Source organism: Citrus sinensis, chromosome 4, assembly GCF_022201045.2.
Source record: "Citrus sinensis cultivar Valencia sweet orange chromosome 4, DVS_A1.0, whole genome shotgun sequence".
NCBI classification, from domain to species: Eukaryota; Viridiplantae; Streptophyta; class Magnoliopsida; order Sapindales; family Rutaceae; genus Citrus; species Citrus sinensis.
This window is the reverse complement of record NC_068559.1, coordinates 22,529,808-22,543,217: the sequence shown is the minus strand read 5'-3', so window position 1 is coordinate 22,543,217 and position 13,410 is coordinate 22,529,808.

The window sequence follows — 13,410 nt, the reverse complement described above, 5'->3', positions numbered from 1 at the left end:
AACTTGAATCAGGTAAAAAGATCAAGTGCTTAAGGACGGATAATGGTGGAGAGTATACAGACGGTGAGTTTCTTGCTTTCTGTAAGCAAGAAGGTATTCAGAGGCAGTTCACGGTGGCATACACTCCTCAACAAAACGGAGTGGCGGAGCGGATGAACAGAACTCTTACAGAAAGAATAAGAGCTATGTTGAGGACTGCTGGTCTACCCAATTCATTCTGGGCAGAAGCAGCCAAAACTGCCTGTTATATAGTAAATCGATCGCCATCTACAGCTATTGGGCTGAAGACAGCGATGGAGATGTGGACTGGAAAGCCAGCTGATTATTCCTACCTACATGCATTTGGATGTCCTGTGTACGTGATGTACAATGCCCAAGAAAGAACAAAGCTGGATCCAAAATCTAGAAGATGTATCTTCTTGGGGTATGCTGATGGAGTAAAGGGGTATCGTCTGTGGGACCCCACTGCCCACAAGATCGTCATCAGCAGAGATGTTATCTTTGTAGAAGATCAACTGCAAAGGAGAGATGAGGATGATGGCACTACAAAAGAAAAGTCAGAGACTGTGCCAGTATATGTGGAAAATAATCTAGAAGATTCAGATTCTTCTGAAGCAGCACCAGAGCAAGAGGAACAAGAACCAGTCGAGTCTGAGGCTCCAGAAGTTCGTCGGTCAACTCGTGAGAGACGACCGCCGACGTGGCACTCGGAGTATGTCACAGAGATCAACGTTGCATACTGTCTTCTAACAGAGGATGGAGAGCCTTCAACTTTCCATGAAGCTTTAAACAGTTCAGATATTGCTTTGTGGATGACAGCAATGCAGGAAGAAATTGAAGCTCTACACAAGAACAAGACATGGGAACTTGTACCACTACCACGTGGAAGAAAAGCCATTGGAAACAAATGGGTCTATAAGATCAAGCGTGATGGCAATGACCAAGTGGAGCGGTATCGTGCAAGATTGGTGGTGAAAGGATATGCTCAGAAAGAAGGTATTGACTTCAACGAGATATTTTCTCCAGTGGTTCGACTCACAACAGTCAGAATAGTCTTGGCAATGTGTGCTACATTTGACCTACATTTAGAGCAGTTAGATGTTAAAACTGCATTTCTTCATGGAGAACTTGAAGAAGAAATATATATGCTCCAACCAGAAGGTTTTGCAGAAATAGGAAATGAGAACTTGGTTTGCAGGTTGAACAAATCTCTATACGGTCTCAAACAGGCACCGAGGTGTTGGTATAAGAGATTTGATTCATTCATTATGAGCCTTGGATACAACAGACTCAGTTCAGACCATTGTGCATATTACAAGAGGTTTGAAGATAATGATTTCATCATTTTACTGTTGTATGTGGATGACATGTTGGTAGCAGGTCCCAACAAAGATCGAATCCAAGAATTGAAGGCACAGTTGGCTAGGGAGTTTGAAATGAAGGACTTGGGACCAGCAAACAAGATTCTAGGGATGCAAATTCACCGAGACAGAAATAACAAGAAGATTTGGCTTTCGCAGAAGAATTACTTGAAGAAAATCTTGCGACGCTTCAACATGCAAGATTGTAAGTCAATTTCTACCCCACTTCCTGTTAATTTCAAATTATCCTCAAGTATGTGTCCTAGCAATGAAGCAGAGAGGAAGGAGATGTCTCGAGTACCGTATGCATCAGCAGTGGGAAATTTGATGTTCGCTATGATATGTACTAGACCGGACATTGCACAAGCAGTGGGAGCAGTCAGTCGATACATGGCGAATCCTGGTGGAGAGCATTGGATAGCTGTGAAGAGGATTCTGAGATACATCAGAGGAACCTCAAATGTTGCATTATGTTATGGAGGATCAGAGTTTACTGTCAGAGGCTATGTGGATTCAGATTTTGCTGGAGATCTTGATAAAAGGAAATCCACTACTGGTTATGTGTTTACACTTGCGGGAGCAGCCGTAAGCTGGGTTTCGAAACTGCAGACCGTTGTGGCTTTATCTACAACAGAAGCAGAATACATGGCAGCTACACAATCTTGCAAGGAAGCTATTTGGATACAAAGGTTATTGGAGGAGCTCGGGCACAAACAACAGAAAATTCCTGTGTATTGTGACAGTCAGAGTGCTTTGCACATTGCAAAGAATCCAGCCTTTCATTCCAGGACAAAGCACATAGGGGTTCAGTATCACTTCGTTCGAGAAGTAGTGGAAGACGGAAGTGTGGATTTACAGAAAATCCATACCAAGGAGAACCTAGCAGATGTTTTGACCAAGCCGATAAATACTGATAAGTTTGTCTGGAGTAGATCCTCTTGTGGCCTAGCAAAAATGTAGGCAACATGATTGTGGCGAAGCAGAAAGGATGGTGTGGAGATTGATTGATTTTCAATCTAATCTCCAAGTGGGAGAAATGTCAAATAAAGGGGCCATCTAGATGGTCTAAAGCAGCCATCTAGATGGTCAGCTTGCAGCAAGTTTGAAAGAATGGTGGCACACGGCTTTGAAGATTGAAAATGCCGAAATTGTTGAGGAAGAAAGAAGACTTTGGCAGCTGCAAACGTTTGAAGAGGAATGAAGAAAATAATAATTTAATAGCCATTTTTTGGCTATAAAAGACAGAGCTCCCCATTTCATTGTGAATCCAATTCCATTAAGAGAGAGCAATTTAGTATTTTGAGAGAGAGTTTAGAGAGCTTGTAATTATAAGCTTTTGTTATTAGTGTTCTGAGAGTTTGGGTGTATTGGGGTTTTGGGAAGTGAGCTAAAATACTACAATACTTGTAACTCCTTTTCACTAGTAAAATATTTCCTTCTGTCTTCGCCCGTGGATGTAGGCTAAAAGCCGAACCACGTAATTTCTGGTGTCCTCTATTGTGCTTGTTCTTTATTTTATTTCCAATTTCATTTTAGCTGCGGTCCTGCTGCACCCACCAATTTCCTAACATTATTGGCACAAAAAAAATGATCAGAGGCAATTATGTTCGGGAATCACTTATTTGATGATCTCAAGTGTGTTGGATATTAAAGAACATTTCAAATTAACTATGTTTAAAAAAGATAATCAAAAACTAAAAGTGACAACTCGAATAACACCACAATAGAATCATTATAACAAGCACTTTGATAAAGATACAATATATCCATTACAATAGATCTTTTCGGAGCACATGAAGACAAACGAGTGTGTAATTGGGATATTAAGCCAACGTGCACATACAAATTATGTATCATCTCCTACATCCCAAATAAGTGGTTTCATGAATTGTCCTAACTAAGAAGATGTAGGGTTGCATGACTACATCGGACAATATCGATTTAGTTGTGATATTTTAGGCTCAACAACTGAATAGATATTGTGTTAGGATTTACAACCCAAAATTCATCTACTTAATTAGGAAAGTTTATGAAACTCACTCACTAGTGATATGTATTACATATTTGAGCTTTACTAAGGATACTCTTAGCTTTCTAACTCTTTCTAAATTAATTATAATAACACAAAGAAAAGGGTGAGACTATATGCACTCTATAATTTACTTTGGACACTCACATTTAATAATTTTTATATTACTAAATTAACCTTAATGTAATTTTCTATTAAGGACAATTATAAAATACAGTATAACAAATTTTTATCTAACATTATATTTTATCTACAATAAACCACATTAACAACGAAGAATTGAATCAATATTCAAATGAAAACATTGTCTATACTTATGGACTAAACTTTTTTTTTTCATTTTTTTGGTTAATAGAATTGCTAGGAAAACATCAAGTAACATGCTCATGATCATCTTTATAACTGAAACAAAAGGAATTAAAAATAGAGATGGAGGACAAACAACAAATTGCACCACTCCAACATAAGAAAACGCAAGTAAATCAAAGGATTTTGTTTTAAATTTGCACTTTGATTTTCACTCAATTCGCATGCTTTTATGGGTTGACAAACAGAATTAAATTGTAGCAATAAGAGAAGAACAAATACATATCAAAACAGATTATGAACAGAAAATAAAAGTGAATAAAAATGGAAAAAAAAGTTAGATATTTTGTTTGTGATGATGAATATTTTATTGGGTACAAAGAAGAAATAAAGTAATTAAAGAAATGTGGATAATATAGGAATTCAAAAGAGTGTTCCAAGTAAAATTTAATAGTTTGAAATTATTAATTGAGTGCGCTGAGTAAATGAGTGTTCAAAGTAGATATTCAAGTGCAAATAGCCTCACCCTAGAGAAAAACGTTTCCAACTTTGATGTCAAAGTTGAACCATCAAGTGCCATAATTGGGCATAATTAGCTTATTTTGAGACATATAAGGCAAAATCCTAGGCAATTTTTAGATTACTTATTTTCATTGCACAATACCGATTTGTTAAAGGGACTTAACATAAGATTTCTAGGTATCCAACCCAAAATACTAATCTTTTAGGTGGAGTGACATACCTTCTTATAAACTCAAGTATCTCCCCTTTACTAGCCAATATGGGACACAACTCAACAGGATTGATTAGTGTAAATGCTCACTTACTATTCGACTTGTCCTTAGTAAACTCTGTATACACAAGACATATTAAATGAACATATATTTAATCAACTAAAAATTTATTATTTTTACTAATCTAATCATCTTATACACTCACTGCAAATTTAATTAACCAAAAAAATTCAAAATTTTTGCAATTTCAAAATTTAACCTCAAAAGTAATAAGAAAAATTAGAGATGAAATCTAACTATATTTAAATTTCAAGAAAAAATAAAATAAAATCATATTTTTAAAATAAAATATTATATATGTAATTTTAAAAATTATTAATTTATTATATGAGTAGGACCATAATGCAATGTAAGGGTTTTCTTTAAAAAAAGAGAGAATATAATCTTATTTATTTATTGGAACTATCATTTTAGCCTACTAGCAACCTTAAAAAAAATTATTATATAATAGAGGATTTTAATGCGTCAGAGTATTAATTTATAGGCGAGTCTTGTAAACTCCTTCTAATTGTTCTCTACACCCTATTATTTGAGAAAAAAATATTATGAATTTATTAAAAAATATATAATTTATGTGTAATAATGATATATAATTTAAAAATTATTAATTTATGATATGAGTAGGACCACAATATTATGTAAGGGTTTTCAGAAAAAAATATATTATTTTATTTATTTATTGGAACTGTCATTTTAGCCTATTAGCGTGCTTAAAAAAAGTCATTATATATTAGAGGATATTAATTCGTCAGAGTATTAATTTATAGGCTGCGTAAACTCCTTCCAATTGTTCTCTACACCCCATTATTTGAGGGGAAAAAATGCTATGAATTTATTAAAATAAATCTGGATGTTCATAACATACATCTCTTAATCTCTCCACTATCTTCCACTAGCAACCCTTGCCTTCTCTATAACTTTCACTATCTCGCAAGGAAGTATGATCCATAATGTTTTCATTAATTTCATGTAGTAATTATGTAACTATAAATATCTCTTTGTTTGATACACACTTGAAACGAATAAAATCTTTCTATAATATATTACTCTTTATCTTGTGTTGCTTCTTTATTTTGTATTAGTGGCTAATATCTTCTCTAATAAAAAATTCTAACTCAAGTAGACCCTGATCTCAAGTCCCAATATTTTTTTGATTTGTATTAACAACTATTATTTAAAAAATGGAAAATAATTACTAACTTTCATAATTTCATCAAGAAAAAAAATCTTATGTGCACAATTGACATTATAATTTAATTGTTATTAAAAATTGATTAATTAATCATATAGCATTCGAATAAAATTTATGTGCTGTGGTGATATAAATATATAATTCGATTGTGGTGTCCGCACGCATAAGATCGATTTCCTCCTATATTTACTCTTTTGGTTAATAAATTTTAAGTAATTACTCATGAATGTGTGTTCGCATCTAATTAATCAGGTTCAAACTTCAATTTCTGCTTAAATATATATCAATTAAACACATCAATGCATGAGTGAGTGTATAAAAAGAATCATTAGGATCATATTTGATTGTTTGTAACTCCGTCATCATTCTGACTTTATTGTTTAACTTGTACAATGGGGAGACTTTAAAAATTCTGGACGTTGATGAGGCATCACTTCAAGTTCAAAAATTGAAGGAAGAGCTCATCAACCAGTGGCAAAGGAGAGAGTGGGCTAAGCTGGCTTTTAGCTCAGCCGAATTTAGGGAAAAAGTTTTTACTTTTATTTGCAAAACTATCACTACTTCAATTTTACAAAATTGCCGCTACTGTATATTACGAAATCGCTAGTGCTGTGATTCATTGAAGGATTTTACTATATCACAATCGCCATTGCAATTTACAAAATTGCCAACTGTCAATATCGGCTGCATCTAGAAGCTTTACATAAACAAAGAATGGTGGCACATGGCTTTGAAGATGGAACACGGTTTTCACCCACCAAGCTTTGATGAACACGGTTTTGAAGAAGATTTTGATACCCACGGCTTTGACTTTCTTGGCCATCATTTTGCTATAAATACAAGTGCAAATGAAGAGCTTAATCATTCCATTCAGAGAGCAATTTAGGGAGTTGAGAGAGAGTTCAAGAGCTTGCATTTATAAGCTCTTGTTACAGTGATTGAGAGAGTTTGGGTGTATTGGGGTTTTGGGTAGTGAGCTAAAATACTACAATACTTGTAACTCCTTTTCACTGTTAAAATATTTCCTTCTGTCTTCACCCGTGGATGTAGGCTAAAAGCCGAACCACGTAATTTCTGATGTCCTCTATTGTGCTTGTTCTTTATTTTTTCTACCAATTTTACTTTAGCTGCGTGTCTGCTGTTGTGCAAATTTTAATGTACTCGCAAGCGCACGAATCTATTGTAGTATAGATCTATGGTGACGAGTGTCGATCCCACGAGGAGGTGGATTTTAATTGTGTATAGAATTAATTTTGTAAATGGGTTGTTGGATTTATGGTGGAAATGATTTGGTATATGCTAAAACTTAAATTAAAATGGCGAGAATAAATTCTAAAATTGGAATTGCAATGGCGAGAATAAATTGAAGATAATTCTATTGAAATGACATACTTGGGTATCTGGATCCGTATCAACATGCATCATGGGCTAAATAATCCGTATTAATGCCAATTAAATCATGAGGGGGGAATCCACACCTCATGAACCACGCTCTAATCAATATGGTGCTAAGGGCTTATCGTGCCAAATAATAATAACCTTATACTAGAGAGCCGGTGTAACCAAGGCGGTATCTAGACAAGACTATTATTATTTGTCGACGAGAAGTCAAAACATCCACAAAAATTAGAGGGGAAGAGAAAATAAATTTACCAAATTAAGCCCATGACACATGTTGAGACTTCACCTTCAATCCAAGCTTGAAAGAAAATTAGCCACTCATAGTTGAACTAGGGGCAAAATAGGAATTTATTAAAATACGAAGAAAATACAAGATGGAGAGGGAATTACAGAAAATGGATCCCAAAAATGGATTCAGAGATATCAAATTAGGGGGGGGAGGCCCCCTTTTTATAGATACATGGAGTAAATCATGGCCATCGGATTAAAAACAGTTTGGACGCTCAGGATTGCGCCACGTCATCAGTCAACAGTCCACGTTTGACCACGCGGATGAACAGTAACACGGTTTGACCCGACTTTGAACAGTAACGCGGTTTGACCCGGATGAACAGTAACGCGGTTTGGTTGAAAATAATCCTGTGTGATGCATGCACCGTACGCGAGATTTTTCGTCCACTGATATGCTGCCACGTCACCATCAACAGTACATAAGAATTTTAGTCCAACAGGATCGTGACACCTCATCAGTCAATGCCACATCATCGGTCAATGCCACGTCATCATCCGTCTATGTGAACAGTGTCGTGAACAGTAACGTATACAGTACCGTACACGTGAATAGTACCGTACATGTGAATAGTGCCATTTTTCCTTTTATGCTCCTCCTAAGGTTTTTGACCGTCCTGAGTTCAAAAGTGATGTCCGTTTTGCCGTCTGATCTCTCCTTTATTGTGAAATGACTATAATGCCCCTAAAATACATAAAATACTTAATTAAAATAAAACACATGTAATTAAATCACAAGAAGGTTAAATATATAAAAGTAAGGGTTGTTAGTAAGACTTAAAATGTAAAATGACGGTTTTCTCCTTTATAAATATGCATTTTCTAATACTCAACACACCCCCCAACCAGCTTATTGCTAGTCCCTAGCAAATAAAGCGAAAACAAAATTCAAATTCAAAATAATTTTTTTTTTTTTTGTTTTAATAGAAACACTCGTATTTATTCCATCAGATTAATGATAACACTCAAATAAAAGTATAAGCATTATCTCCAGTCTAAAGCAACATCACACCCACATCAACCATCCACATGAATTAGCCCAGTAGACTTTGTTTTAGCTACTCTCAAGAATGACATGTCAAACCCCAAAATCTCACTGGAAGTAGTGACACTCTCACAAATAAATTAATCCCAATAAAAATAGTCACTCCAATGAATGGTAATTGAGAGAGAAAATAATAAAGAAGTGATATCACATGCTCTCACCAAGATGAAATAAATATGCCCTCAGCTTAGAAATAATACGATCTCAAGTCAAATAAAATGTTAGTCAACCCACTTTATTTATCTTTTTTTTTTTTTTTTAATTATGCGTCACTACATCTTTTTAGCCCATATAACTAGCTTCTACTTCAAACTATAGTTCCCTAAAATCAAGAAGGACTTTTATTAGGATGAAACGTAGGCTAGGGACATGGCTAACAAAGAAGGAAAATAAGGAAAACAAAGTGTATGTTTGAGAAAAATGCAGAGAATTTTTTTTTTTTTTTTTTTTTTTGGAAGTTGCAAGGTGGATTTCACCTATTTTTATTCTTTTGAAACAACAACTTTTGTTTTTGTTTTTGTTTTTTTTTTTTTTTGGCATAACTTCACTGAACAACATAATTATTTACATTTTCTCAAACATAAATAGGTGATGGAACTTATAAGACATCGGGTAATACTCCAAATCGGAGTGGGTCAAGATGATAAGTTGACAAAGAAAATGTTTTTTTTTTTTTTTTAAAGGCTCAAAAGGGTTAACTATGGATATTTAATAAAAGGGATGGCTAGAAAGGCTCAAACGGATCAAAGATGGCCTTTCCATCGTCTTTTAGGGCTCTGAATAACCTTCCATATCTACTAGTTAGATGGGCCTCCAAATGTAGCAACACACTCTTTTTTCTTTTTCTTTTTTCTTTTTTTTTTTATTTTACAATTTTTTTTTTTTAGGGTTAACTCAAAAGTAATTTAGAGATCGTGTATAAAATAATAAACTGCTAAGCTGTATAAAGAGTGGGCAAAAGGGTTATTCTCCAAGAAAAATAATAGGCTCAAAAACTCACTTGGTACTTATTATGACATGTTCATTCCTTCAAGCAACTCATATATGTCTCCGACATCAACATGTAGAGTAGCAAACATAATGTAACATCACTTAAGACCAAAGATAATACAAATACTAAAATTTAAAATTAATCATGTCACCCAATGTTAAAACAAATCACACAAATTTTTTTTTTTAAACAACATTCTACCCCCCAACCTATTCTAAACATGAAAGGAAAATATGCATGCAGAAATGTGAAAATGATGCATAAAAACTAATTAGAAAAGTTACACGTAAAATGATAGAAAACGAAAATGATTTTTTTTTTTTTTTAAAGAAGATGCGTTTCTAGAGGAACTACACTCCATATTCAGCCATCTTCGACTCAAAAGTTGGAAAATGTATATTTATAGAGGAGAAATTAAAAAGAAGAAAAATAAACATAAACACATAATAAAGAAAAAGAAAATGTCTGAATTTTTTTTTTTTTTTTTATAAACGATGAAGATGCGTTTCTAGAGTCACTACACTCCATATTCAGCCATCTTCAACACAAAAAGTTAGCAACAGTTAGTTTCTACAACAAAAAATTAGTAAAAACTTAACCAAAATTCCACAATTGTCGACTATTCCCTCCCCCCAACCAGAACGAAACATTGTCCTCAATGTTTGAAATGAAAGAAGTAGAGTTTAGAAGACATCACCTGGGTGGTGCAACACAGAAGAAAATATTTACAGGCGGAGAGTTAAATCTAATTTGTACTTCTTACTGCGGCTACTGTTACCATCATTATTTGGACGCTCCAACACAAAGGTCCAGGGGTCTGGCTCCGGTCGATAAGCTTGTAACATATCAAGTAGCTCATTAGCAGTGTGAGCACAAATAAAGAGTTTTTTCGCATTAGAGGGAATGAAATAGTTTTTTATTGCATGGTTAAGAAATGCGATAAAGCCATCATAAAAGTTATTGACATTTAACAAACCGATGGGTTTCTGGTGAATGTGTAGATGGGCCCAAGATGCTAGTGTCATAAGTGCCTCTAGTGTTGCAAGATCTCCTGGAAGGAAAATAAAAGCATCAGCATAATTAAGCATTTCAGTTATTCTTTCTTGCATACCTGAGACGACTAACTCTTCTCCAGTTGATGAGTCAGACGAACTGCCCAATGGTTTTAGGACTCTTGGGATGATGCCTAACACTTGACTTCCTCTGATAAAAGCTGCTTCTGAGACCATTTTTGATAACCCTCGATTACCTCCTCCATACACCAAGTGTAATTTTCTCGCTGCTATGCTTCGACCAAGATCTATGGCTGCCTCAACGAACTCTTTATGTTTGCCATAGGTAAATCCAGAAAGCACACAAATGTTCTTGAATTGTCTATTGGGAGTAGCTGCCATTGTGATACTTCTCGAAAACAATTTGTGAGTGCTTGACAAAAAAGAAATCACATTTAAGAGTCTCGGTGATAGTGGGTCATGGTTGTGTATGAGGTAATATGTCAGTGTCAAATAACGCGTAAAGCACGTGCTCGCAAGTCAAAAAGAAAACAGTAAAAAGGAAAAAGCAAACAGTAATAAAATTATTAAAGACAATAATGCAAACAATAAGACAATAGTGAAATAAAATAACAATAAAGTAAAAGGATATTTACAGGTAGTTGCGACTGTGGCTCACATCTTCCTCTGGTTTTACGTCCAGAAACGGCTTGAACGCCCTCTATGGGTCGAGGATAGGCTTCCTATCCAGTTTTCTTATAAACTGGCAAACAGGGTCGTTTATAGTCAGATTCCCGAGACTATATCGTGCATGCTCTTTCTGGAATAATGGCCATAACTGGAGAATCGCTCCTTGCACATATCCACTGGGATGCGTTTCAAGAGACAAAAGGATATCATCCAATGACTCCTTATTCAAGCCATCCCTAATGAATTGAATCTTATCTTCCCTATTATCAGACACCATTCCTAAAGAACATGGGTTTTTATTGCAACTCATTCTGGCACACTTATGACAAGCAACAGAAATTCTTCGAGCTCGTCGTTTTCTTGCATAATTTCCTTTACCACAACCAGGCATGTATGCAATAAATTTTGGAGGTAACTCACCTGCCGATCGTACTTTAGCCTCGATTAACCAACGGATGTCAGCAGGTATGTTATTCCTCATGAGTAATCGCATGCGTTCGGACCGAGCTTTATAGATCGTAAGGAGGGCATTCTGAGGAAGTGAAGGGAATCGCTTGTGAAGCTTCGCTAGAATCTCGTTTCTGTCCATACCTTCGCCTCAGAATATCAGTTATTATGGGAAACTGAAGTAACCGACTTGATTGTCACGGAGTACCGTTATCCGCCACTTCACCGGGGTAACAAACTAAAGCACACAAATAGAAAAACAAATTAAAACACACAAAGAAAATTAAAATCGTCCTCTTATTGAATTTACCTCAAGCTCCAACTGGATGTCGTAAACACTTCTCTCAATGTCTCTGAGTTGGTGTTCTAAACCCTCAACATAGGCTACTAACTCTGGTGGTTGTAGAGCCCAAATGCGATGTGTTTTACAAAATTGAATCTGTCTTTTGAGATGAGTTTTGACACGTTGAAGTGGTTTAAGAATGTTCAGGAGGAACGGTCTAAGTATGAGACTCATGATTAAAAATGATAAGAGAAAACTTAATGGTAAAATAAACACACTTATGCAAAAACAATTTCAATTAGCAAAAGAATAATAATAAAAAGAAAGAAAGAAAAATCAAATCAACGAAAAGAAGAAAAAAAAAATCAATTCAAATTTGGTGGGTCACTCAAATTTATTTCGGTGTCTTCTTCATGTGGTTGGTACTCTAGATATGGCTTTAATCTTTGACCATTAACTTTAAACGTGACACCGTTCTTTGGGTCTTTAATTTCAATTGCCCCATGTGGAAAAACAGTATGAACAATAAAGGGACCAGACCAACGAGAGCGTAACTTACCTGGGAATAGGTGCAAGCGAGAATTGAATAAAAGCACTTTCTGACCTGGAGTGAACAATTTTCTCATAATTTGCTTATCATGGAAGACTTTCATTCGTTGCTTGTAAATCTTGGCATTTTCGTACGCGTCATTGCGAATTTCTTCAAGTTCTGCCAGCTGTAATCTTCTTTCTGAGCTGGCTTGCTGCATGTCCAAATTGAATTTCTTGATGGCCCAATATGCACGATGCTCGAGCTCCACAGGTAAGTGGCAAGCTTTTCCATACACTAGCCTGTAGGGTGACATCCCAATCGGGGTCTTGAAAGCCGTTCTATATGCCCATAATGCATCATCAAGTCTTAATGACCAATCTTTTCTGTCTGGCCTCACCGTCTTTTCTAATATGTGCTTTATTTCTCGATTGGATATCTCAACTTGGCCACTGGTTTGCGGATGATACGGGGTTGCCACTTTGTGTGTGATTGAATACTTTGTCAAAAGTGCTTTGAATGCTTTGTTACAAAAGTGGGCACTACCATCACTGATTATTGCTCGAGGGAATCCAAAGCGTGAGACAATGTTGTTTTTCAAAAATCCTATCACCACCTTGTGATCATTGGTTCTACATGGAATTGCTTCTACCCATTTTGAGACGTAGTCAACACCAACCAATATGTATTGATGGCCAAAAGAAGGGGGAAAGGGTCCCATGAAGTCGATACCCCATACGTCAAAAATCTCAACCACTAAAATTGGATTTAGTGGCATCATGTTCCTTCGTGTAATGCTCCCCATTCGTTGACACCTATCACATGAAGAACAAAAAGTGTAAGCGTCTCGAAATAGTGTTGGCCAATAGAAACCACATTGTAAAACTTTAGTCGCTGTTTTCTTAGCGCTGAAATGGCCTCCACAAGCTTGTTCATGGCAGAATGAAAGGATATTCTGAATTTCATTTTCTGGGACACATCGTCTAACAATTTGGTCTGCACAATACTTGAACAAATACGGGTCATCCCAAAAGAAATTCTTTATTTCCGCAAAGAATTTGA